Source organism: Ursus arctos, unplaced genomic scaffold (genome assembly GCF_023065955.2).
Source record: "Ursus arctos isolate Adak ecotype North America unplaced genomic scaffold, UrsArc2.0 scaffold_24, whole genome shotgun sequence".
Taxonomy (NCBI): Eukaryota; Metazoa; Chordata; class Mammalia; order Carnivora; family Ursidae; genus Ursus; species Ursus arctos.
The window spans coordinates 30,929,876-30,940,729 of record NW_026622919.1 but is presented as its reverse complement, the minus strand read 5'-3'; the positions used below and the strand labels follow the sequence as shown (position 1 = coordinate 30,940,729).

Here is a 10,854-nt window from a genome sequence, read left to right as displayed (position 1 = left end):
CTCAGAGGAGGGTACAGACCCTCCGCGTGCTGTCTGGGGGGCAGAGCTGGAACTGTACCCTCTTCAGAGCTCCTAGGTAGCTTCTCTTCACTGCAGGGTGCTGGGCTGTCGCCGCCGGCCCGACCTACCCACCCTCAAATCGGAGTCTGAAACCAAACCACGTGGAAAAAGAACAAAGTTGATTTCCCATTTATTGGACAAGTTCTTCTGTGGAAAATCTCGGGGCTCTGGAGCCCCTGAAGTGACCAGGGATGCCGGGAGGAGCTGGGGAGACGGCAGGAGGGATCTGATGACATGATGGGTAACAGTTTCGGTCTCCTGACCCCCTCCTCACCATGTCCTCTGACCTCAGCATTGGGTTTCCTTTCCGGAACCCTGACTCCCCGGGGCCGCCCCTCCCCCACGCCTCAGCCGTCCAGGGCCCAGATGTGCGTCCACACTCCGCACCCGCCGGGGCAGCCCGGCTCTTAGGTTCCCCTCCGAGCCAAGGGCTCGGGTCCCCGCCCTCCCCCCGCCCCATCTCCCGGTGCGCCTTCCCAGCGCGGGTCCCCGAGCACGGAGGGAGGGGCAGGACGCCCCGCAACCGGCTCTGCGGGGGGAGACCGAGGCTCCTCGCTCACGCCCTCCGGCCCGCCAGCGGGGACTCACGGCGGCTGGTGCGGTGGGGGGACACGGGGGGGGACCTTGCTAACCTTCCCCCGGCGCCCTCCAGCCCCGTGATTGCGCTGCTTCCTCCACCCGGTTCCTGCTCCCCTCCTCTCTCGGAGGGGGTCGGGCCTCCGAGCGGGTCTGGGGGCGCCGCGGCCCGGCCCGCGCCCCGCCCGCGGCCCCGCTCCTCCCCGCGCGGCCCCACTTGTGGCCCCGCCGGCGGCCGCGCAGGGACAGCTGCATTTCTCGCCGCCCGCCGCTAGGAAGCTGGCCTCGCCTCGCATTCTCCGCCTCCCGCGCCCCAGCCGCGCCGCCGCGCCGGGCCCGCCGCCGCCACCGCCGCCACCGCCAACGGCGCGGGATCGCGGCCCCTCCCCCGCCCGCCGGCCCCTCCGGCCCGCGGGGAGCGGACGCGCGTGGTGGCTGCTCGGTAAGACCCTCCCTTCGCTCCCCCGCGCGAGCCGCCTCCGGCCCGGCCCGGCGGCCCCACCTTCTCGGGCGCCGATCGCCGCGGCGCCGCCGGGAGGGCCGGGCCCGGCGGGCGCGAGTTTGATTCCCGGCGCTGCCGCCGCGGCTCCCCCGGAGCCCGCGCCGCCCCGGGCGCACGCGGCAGGGTCCCTGCCCTCGCCCCCTCCCTCGCCCAGGCCGTGGGCGCGCGGGCCGGGCGGGCACCGGGGCGGGGGGTGGGGCGGGGTGCGGGGCTCGGGGGTGGTCGCGGGCCGGCGGGCGGCGCGGGGAAGGGCAGCGAGGCCTCCCCGGGCCGGCGCCGCCCTGAGCCCCCGCCTCGGCCGCTCCCCCTTTTGTGTGGGCGCCCCTCGCCGCGCTGCCCCGGCCTGGGGGCGCTGGCTGGTGGGGGGCGCCTGCCGGGGGCAGAGCTCCTTCTAGGAGGAGGGGAGGCTGGTTTCCTGTCCCGCCGATGTCACAGGTCGGCTCAGCCCTTTCTGGTCCCACCCGGTCCCCTGGGAGCTGCCTCTCCCGGTGGCTCGCTAGGGAAAGTTCAGAATGCGCTGTCCCCGCCCCTGCTCCCCCGCCCCTCCGGCTCGGTGTGCCCCGGGCTCTAAGCTCCGGGGGGTTGGTGTTGGCATTTATTCATTCTTTCCTCTTCAGTTTCTCCTTGCATTGTTGCCTTACACCCAAGCCCTGGCTTGGCCGTTTCTTTTCCCCTTAAAAGAAGTTTTGGCTGCAGGAAATGTATACTGAAAATAAATTCCCGGAGAGGAATTTGTTTTAGGGGGAAGGAGGTTTTCGATTTTCCTTTATTATTTATTTCATTATTTTATTTTATTTTATTTTATTTTATTTTATTTGGTGAGAGTGAAGGTGAGGGGAGTGATTGGGAGTTGAGAAATAAGATGTCCCAGAGGTGGAACAGGATGCAAGGAGACTATCTCACCCCCCACCCTGCCCCGGACAGGAGTGCCACTGGGGGGGGGGGGTGCATAACCCTTCCTGTTGGCTATCCTGCAGCATCCTGAGCCACCCGGTCCAGGAGAAAGGACTCAGGGAGATGTTCTGGGCCTCTCATCCCTTCTCTTTGGCAGGCGTGCTCATCTTCACAGCCTGGTGGGGGTAGCCCATGTATGCCTGCAGGGGGTGAGCGAGTCCTCTTACCCCCTGTGGGATCAAGTGTGAAACTGGGCCCCCTCTCTTGTTGAGGGTGGCTGTCATTGGGACCTCTGTTTTGAATGGGGGGTGGCATCTCTGGAACGGAGAGAGAAACCTGGCTCAGGTCACCAGAAGGAGGAAGGGTGAGTGCAGGAGGGTTGGGTTGGAAACACTCCTGTCCCCTTTCTGCAGCTGAAAGGAGCAGGAGACAAGGGAACAAGAGTTGTGCCTCAGGCCTGGGCACATCCTTAAACAGAAAAGAGACCTCGGTCAACTAGGATAGCCTAGGAGTGATAATATGACGAGGGGGTCCTTGGGGCCAGAGACTGGGGGTCATGGGCCCCTTTGAGAATCTGGTGAAAGCTCCAGCTCTTCCTGCCTCAGGCATGCATGTGTGCAGGGACACGTTTTGTATTCACTCTCAGAATGTTCCCATACCCTTTGGAACTGGAGAACCCCTTTTAAGACCCTGATCTACAGTCTGGTCTGGCATAGGCCATTCAGAGCAGTTCCCTCCTTTGTGGCCCTTTGGTGAATAAATCCCAGGGTGCGAAGAGTAGACCTCCCAAGAGGTCTTTTCTCATGACCTTCTCATGCAACTTTGGGCTTGTGGCCCTAGAGATCTGGGAACTCTGGGCCAGAGTCCAGCTCCCTACAGTTAGCCAGAGGATGGGGGTAGATATATAGGGTGGGGGGCTTCTCCAGGGGCTGATTTCGCTGCCTGTGTGGGAAGGCTCTGGGCCCTGGGCCGGGGCCACAGTGCTGTTGAATTAGAGGCAAATACAAGGGTTAGGGTATGGGATGGATATTCTGGTGTTTCTACTGGGTATAGGAGCCGGGTGTTTTAAGCGCCCCAGATTATTCTTGGGGCAGTGGGGGTGAGGAGAGAGAAGAACTGCCATGGGGGGTGTAAATGTGAACACACTCCTTCCCTTGAGGGGTTTTGGGGCGGAGTTGTCCAAGGCCAGGATCTAGGTACTGTAGGTCCCTTAGATCCCTCTGGGCTTTAAAAGGCAAGCGGGGGCCAGAGGAGATGGTTGTCACCAAGCCCGGTGCACCCCCAGGAGGCGTGGCTTGCCTTGTCTTTCTTAGCCAGAGCTCCCTAGTGTGGCTGCTCGGGTGTTTGTGGCGTCCATCCTTGCTGGGGATCTGGGAGAGTCTGTCGTAGGGTCTGCCATCTCTGACTTCTCTGCTTTGGTGTTGGGAAGCCCTTCGTAGACCCAAGTGTCCCCAGACCGAGGTAGCTCATGGGGGGTTTGCTTTGTTTAACGCTCCTGCACAGTGACTGGCACAGAGTAGGGCTCACCCTGTGTCCTCCTTGAGAGCTTCCTACATGTACTCTGCCGTGATTGATTTCCCCCAGCCTAGCAATAAGCCGCAAAAGCCTTGGGGGCAGGAAGCTGGGAGTCAGACAGGGATCACCCCTGACTACACAAGATGGCCTGGAGGAGGAGACGCCTCATTTGTTGGCTTGTATGCCTACAGGAAGGAAGAGCCATAGAGGGCCTTGGAGGTGCAGTAGTCCAAGTCCCCGAGCTTGGGACTTGGAGATTGTCTTGGTGAGATGTAAGGGTCCTGTGGCAGTAACTAAAAATTCACATTCTTCAGTGGCCAGGACCTGTTTGTCTGCTGCTGCCCTGGGCAGCCCCTGCTGGTGCGGTCAGGATGCTGGCTGTGGTGGCTCACTCCATGCGTCTCTGATCGCTCTGCTTTCAGCCTCCCGGGGAGCACCTCCCATGTGTCAGAGCAGAGTAAGGGACTCCTACTCATGCAGCTATTCCTCTTATTTTAAAAACAGGTCATAAATGATAAATGCCAGAACAGTGCCTGTAAACATAAACTCCCTTGTAAAATGTGACCTTTTCATTTCTGTTACGGTAACACCCAGTGTCTTTGAGGAATGTCTGGTGAGAGAAAAAAGTTCCAGCTCCCTCTAACCTCCTCCCCCCCAGGAGGTAATCGGGGCCCCTTTGTGCCCTTCCCCATCGAAGCTCAGTAGTTCAGAGTGTAGGATCTGAAGTGAGAGCCCCAGCCTTCACCTTCCCTTCTGATTTTGTAAGTGCTTCAGCTTCTCAGCTTTAGAAAGCGAGGAAGGAGATCTAATGTGTATGCCAGACAAAGAGTGTAGCGTACTTCTTTAGTGGAGAAGCTATTATTGATTATTATTACTACTTCCGCACATGGGTGCTAATGTTCTGAGGCTTCTTATTGTTAAGGAAAATCTTTGGTGAAGACTGTAGAGGCGGGGGCTGGCTTTAGAAGGGGTCGGATGGAGTGGGGTGAGGTTTTTGAATTATGAGCAAAGGGGACTGCACGGTGGAGAGACGGGGAGCCTGAAATATCAAGGGTGACGAGGGAGAAGCATAGATGGGTGCAGAATGACTCAGCATCCGTAGCCCTGCTGTGGCACCAACTCTTCTCCCTTCTCTTTGGAGACTTTGCCCTGTAAGCTGGTGGGGGTCGGAGAAGGGGCAGTATCATAATGTTAGGAGAGTTGCATGGTTATTATGTGGATGCTAACATTGGTCCTGGAGGAACAGGGCAAAGAGGGCCTGGAGGAAGGGAGTCTAGTGGGGATGGGGATGGGCCCAAGATGCAGTCAAGCTGTAGGGTGGAAGGGGATTCTGGGAAGGAAAAGATTTGGGGAATGGTCAATCCAGCACTCACTGAGTGCTGGTGATGGGTCAGCCTCTGTTTCAAGTGCTTCTTACAGATCAGCTCATTTCATTCTCACAAGACTCTATGAGATGTTATATCTATTTTTCAGTTAAGAAGCAAAGACGTAAAGAGGTGAAATAACTTGCCCAAGATCACATGGCTAGAAGGTGGTAGAGCCAGGATTTGAATCCAAGAGGCCTGGCTACAGAGCTTACATCCTTAGAGAAATTCTCGGAGGGACTGCTCCTGGGCTAGGGGTGGAGAGAGGTGAGGAGGAGGTGGGGGTGGGGGTGGGAGGTTGAGGGGTTCATGCCGTGCTGGAAGGGCTGCCCAGGCAATGCTCAAACATCACTGGAACATTCCTAGAATGTTCAGTCTGCTGAGAACCACTGGGCACGTGCCAGAGACTCTACTACTCCATCTTGGGCCAGAGACTCTACTGGGGCCTGACCCCGAGTTACAGAGGTTGTGAAGACACGGCCCCTGCCCACAAGATGCCTGTGGTATAGTAGGGACACAGGTATGTTAGCCTAGAACTCTAGTTGCCATGGCAAGTACTGTGGTGAGACAAAGCGCTGAGGGGGGACGCTTTGCCAGCCAGAAGGGCTGGGGCAGGGAAGGCTTCCTGTAAGAGGAGGCACTGGAGATGAGTGAGGGTAAAGATGGCTCCTGTCTCCGGGGCTTTTGATCTGGCCATGAAGGACATCACTCTGTGAACTCTGATTAGAACCGAAGGTCAAATATTCTGGATCTGGCAACACGCTGGCCGGGATGAGGCAGGAACCAGGAAGTGCAGTTGGCTTCCTCGATGTCTTGTGGTTTTAAGAGTCACCTCCTGAAATGCTTGCAATGAAGTTGCTGAAGAAGAAATAAAAATCTCCTTAGAGTTACTGCACAGAGGAGCGCCTGGCTGGCTCAGTGTGTAGAGCCTGTGACTCTTGATCTTGGGGTTGTAAGTTTGAGCCCCATGTTGGGTATAGAGATTACTTTAAAAAAATTTTTTTTAAAGTTACTGCTCAGAGCACAGTGATTCACTCTCGTCTCTCTGAACTTAGAAGCAGAACCAGAGGCAAGTGAATGTAAGCTGCAGAGGAAGGACTCAAGTAAGGTATGAGGAAAACGCTCCTCGCAGATCGGACGTGAGATGTGAGTACAAGTGACTCATAGGAGTGGAGGGGAGCGGCCTCCCCCGAAGGTCTTCAGAAATGGGGACAAGTTTCATTTGTCTTGGTGGTTTAAGAGGTTTCATCTGGAGACAGGAAGATGAAGTAGAGGCCCCTAGAGGTCTGTGTCAGCCCAGCGATAGGAGGGTAAAAGGAGCTGGAATTTTTGAGCTGGAAGATTGCGCAAACCTGGCCTAGCGCCTTATTTTACCGTGGTGGCGACTGACGAATGCCCCGTAACGGAGCGGCTCGTCCGTTAGCCCGGGAGCCGAGACACAGAGCACATCTGCCCAACAGCTGGGGGCTTGCCCTGCACTGATCCCAGTCAGAGGGGCTGCTCCCCGGGAGGGCCCGCAGGGTGGGGGCCAAGCCTTGGAAGAGGCTGCAGGAAGCCCGCAAGTGGTTGACCTTTGGGCTGTTGGCGCTGGAGAAAGCGTCAGCTCGGCTCAGAAGATGTCCCTGAGAATGACGTTCCCTGCTGGAGCTAGTGGGTCACCTTAGTCACCCTGCTGGCCTGGCCCCTAGAACGGCTTTGGGTGCACATTTGGGGCCCTCGGTAAACTTCGCTGAATGAGAAGTAAATTGCAGACAATCCAAAAGTTATTAGTCTTCTACCATAGGCTTGCTGGGCTGGCGTCTTTGTCCTTCCACGTGTGTGTTCTGCCGAGGCCGGCAGCAGAGTCCTTATCGAACACCCCCAGCCACAGAGAAAGCTGTCTGGAAGCGTGCGGGGGGCAAGGCGAACGAACACAACGCGGTTTAGGGACTTCCTCAAAATGTACAATTCTTTGGAAGATCGACAAGGGCCGACGTTATACTCACGTATAATGTTCATTTATAATGTTTTGGGTTCGTTGTTGTGGTTCCCAGCACACAAGTAAAGGCTGCATTTTTCAAATTTAAGAAAAGCACATGACACAGTGAACTCAGCTGCCCTCGGCAAGAGGGCTGCAAAGATCTTTGAAGAGAACAAGGCTTGGTCTCCGAGAACCTGATTAAGAAGGAGCCAGATATGAACTGATGCTGAACAGTGGGTTTAAAATAGCGGGTGGTGGGCTTTACTTTCGGGGGTCAGTCTAAGTGGACTCGGGCTCGAGTCAAGCAAAGCAGAGGCAGAAAACCCTCCACTTCCTCCTCTAGCCTGTCGTCCCTTGTTTGTTAAGGAAGGGCCAGATTCCAGGGGGTCCTGATGGAGCTCTGGTTTGGTGCTCTGCTGGGGAGAAGATTCTCTGTGGTCATGTAGGGTGATCAGGCATAGGAAATGATTTCATTTTGCTCAGGTCTGAGATTAGTTTCGGTTTCAGGCTGTGCCAGGAGCGGAGCGAGCCAGCGAGCTGGGGCGTGCGCGGGGAGGGGCGCGCTGGGCCAGAGTCTCCCCATCCGGCCGTGGGGGCTAGCGGCAAGGTGGCCCGGCAGGGAACTCCTGTGAGGAGCAGGGAGGGAAGAGGATGAAACAGAGGACTTGGGCAAGGAAGCCGTGGAGTGTCTGTGTGCCTGGAGACTGGGATGGGTGAGGAAGGAGGGAGTGTGTGAAGATGTCAGTGGGCGGGCGTAGGACACCAGCCCACACGGTTACAGGACTGCTGAGCCCCAGGGCTGAGAGGTCTTCGGGGCCCTGTAAAACATACATTACCTGCACAGGATGGGTTTTCCATGAGCAGGTGTAGACTTGAGAGGAAGGCAAGGTATACGTATGCCACAGGACCCATGGACACCGTGGACTGGTGTCCTTCCAACTAGCCCCCACTGTGCACATTTCCGTGCAACTGACTTTCCTTAAAAAAAAAAAAAAAGAAGGAGAAGAAGTCGAAGGCAGTTTTGTGAGCTGACAGTTGAGAACTCGCAGACCCTTGCAAGTTGGGGCATCCTGTAAGAACTTCAAGCTGTCATTTTTCCAGAGCCTGTCTGGGGCCAGTCTGGTTGTTTCCCGGGCATCATTATCCTAGAAAACCGGCGGTTCTCCTCCCCGGCCTGAATCTGGGGGAGGCGCACGCAGATGTTTCATCCCTCTTAGCAGTCCCACTGCGTCACTGCATTTTATTTCTCCAAGTCATAAATTCATTTTCTCTCTAAAAGAGAGAACCGCTGGGGCACCCAGCTGGCGCAGTCAGCTCATGTGACTCTTGATCTCAGAGTTGTGAGTTCGAGCCCCATGTTGGGTGTAGAGATTACCTTTTTTTTCTTTTTTTTTAAGATTTTATTTATTTATTTGACAGAGAGAGTGAGCAAGAGAGAGAGCACAAGCAAGGGGAGCGGCAGGCAGAGCCCAAGCAGGCTCTCCACTGAGCAGGGAGCCCGCCGCAGGGCTCGATCCCAGGACCCTCGGATCATGACCTGAGCTGAAGGCAGACGCTTAAGCGACTGAACCACCCAGGCACTCCTAGAGATTACTTTAAAAAATAAAATCTTAAAAAAAATAAATAAATAAGGGGCGCCTGGGTAGCTTAGTCGGTTGAAGAACCGACACTTGATTTTTGGCTCGGGGTGTGATATCGGGGCGGTGAGATTGAGCCCCAGGTCAGGCTTCACGCTGGGTGTGGAGCCTGCTTGGGATTCTCTCTCTCCCTTTCCATCTGCTCCCCCTTTGCCCCCCCGCCCCCCTCTCGAGTGCTCTCTCTCGAAATAAAATTAAATAAATTAAAAATAAATAGATAAATAAATAAAAGAGAGAATCACTGAATTTTAAAGCCAGAAAGGATTTTGAAGATCACCCAGACTGCTCCTAGAGGAATTTGTAATCCTGGGTCATTCAGGCACCTTGAAAAGCCCTATGGTATGTGGTTAAGCGCATGGGTTTGAATGCAGCCTCTCCGCGCTCTAGTGTTCTTGGGGCGGGTTACTCAGGCTCTCAGAGTCTCGGCTTCCTGACCCGCACAATGAGAGCATTGATATTCCCTAATGATTGCTAATGAGAATCAAATACTTATGAAGTCCTTAGTGCAGTGCTTGGCATATTCGTAAGTTCTCCATAAATGTTCGCTGCAGTTGCAGCCGCCGTTTGTCATTGTTTTTACGATCATTTCGTGAAATCACGTGGTAGTTGGTGGTCAGGCCAGGGCTACAGTGCTCTTCACTCCTCGCTCTCCAGCGTGGCCAGAAGGTGACCTCATCAGGCTTGATCTACGACGTGAAGAGCGTTTATGGAAGCGTGTGTGTAGAAATCTTGTAATGAATGTTCACAACAGAGCTAGAAGAGATGGGCTTAATCCATTTATTAGATATAATTAGACTTTGGGCAGGACCGTGTGTTTACCAAATAATTTCTTTCCATAAATATCGTTTACTGGTGCTTAGAGGGTCCCTAAATGCCAGACGGGTTACCTCTGCTGGAAAGGTTGGAGTGTTTTTCGATGTTTTTATGGAAGAGTCCTTCTCAAACTGGAAACATCCATTTCGATGAGTTGTGGTGGCAAGCAGGCTTTTGGGTGTAATGGAAATGTTTCTGTAGCCTGGCTGCTATTTATCAAGGGTGAAGACAGTGCGTGTTTTAAAAAACCAGGGGCTTGGCAGAAGTCCACATGGCTTAGGCCAGGCCTGCATAAATGTGCTCCCAAACGATTTGCACTGACCTTTTTGCAAATTGCTGACAGCCTAGGAGCCTCCCGAGGGAGCCCTTTTAGTCTGAAACATTGTTGAGGCTGGTACAAGCCTCCGCCTTGAGGGGGGTCTTTTGACATCTTTGATGGGGGTGGCGGCAACTTCTCCTGTGAGGCGGCTTTGGTATGCTTTCTTAGAGTAGGAAAACAAACGGAAATTCATTTTATGTGGCATATCGTGCAACATTCCCCTGAGATCCCACCACTCTCTGGGGGTTACAGACTTGAAATCCGTTTTGGATGCGGATTCATGGCCCTTCTCAAATTTCCACGCCGGAGGGAGGGAGCGTGTGAGAGTGTGAAATTAGTGAGGGTGTGATTTGGAGTCAAGACCAGAGATCCAGTCGCATCCCTGCCACGTATGGACTGCGTCATTCCGATAGATCCCCTCCCTGGAGCCCAGTGTGGGATTTGAACTCACAACCCTGAGATCAAGACCTGAGCTGAAATCAAGACCCACGGAGCCACCCAGGTGCCCCAGATCACCTGACTTTTTAATCTGCACTTTTCTTGAGGTTAAGCTATTATATTATATCCATAACAACAAATGGCTATTGGTTGTTAACCAGAGCTGGTAATAATAATCCCTACCGCGCAGGATCGTTGCGATGGTCTAGTAATAGTAGCGGACATTTATTACGTGGCGTGTTGCATGCCAGGCCCTTTCTTAAACACGTTGATTTATTTCCTCAGCCCTACGTGGGTAGAGTGTTATCACCACTTTATAGAGGCACAGACCGTTGAGTCCACTTGCCCAAGGTCACATAGCGAGTTGAGGAGCTGGGATCCGAACTCAGAAAGCCAGGTTGCTGAGTCGTAGATGGTGTTTACAAGAGGACTTAGTACCGCGGTAGCATTAGGCTTCTTATGCTTTGACGGCTCCTCTTATTATTTGAGGAGCTGAGGGACGGATAAGCTGAGCCTGGAGGTAGATTAAGTGTACAGATCGCGGTGTTGGAAAGAATGAGGAGACGGAGCATATGAGAGCTTTTTTTGGAGTTATAGGGAAACAGCTGTTTCTAAGTTTGGGACAGAGCTGAGGCGAGCGGGCAGGGACAGAGAAGGACATTTTCTGGGTGGATTTTTACTCTCTGCCGTGAGGAAGTGCACCGTCTCTGGGCTTAAGGGCCACGTGCCTCTGTCCTCTCCTTATCACATTTTATCTGCAAGCCTGTCTGTAAATC

At 54.8% G+C, this 10,854-nt stretch overlaps 1 protein-coding gene across 6 annotated transcripts in view; it reads left to right on the top strand.

The window, feature by feature from the left end:
• The first annotated feature begins 969 nt into the window (after nucleotides 1–969).
• Nucleotides 970–10,854, top strand: part of CUEDC1 (CUE domain containing 1) — an 80,792-nt gene continuing 70,907 nt past the window's right edge. For 2 of the 6 annotated variants that reach the window (XM_057317941.1, XM_057317939.1), the window contains exons 1-2: nucleotides 972–1,078; nucleotides 5,967–6,057. The gene's annotated coding sequence lies outside the window, so the exon portion shown is untranslated. Of the gene's footprint in view, nucleotides 1,079–5,064; nucleotides 5,179–5,966; nucleotides 6,058–10,854 lie in introns of those variants that run through there. The other 4 variants (XM_057317935.1, XM_048226606.2, XM_057317937.1 and 1 more) reach the window with 4 other exon arrangements.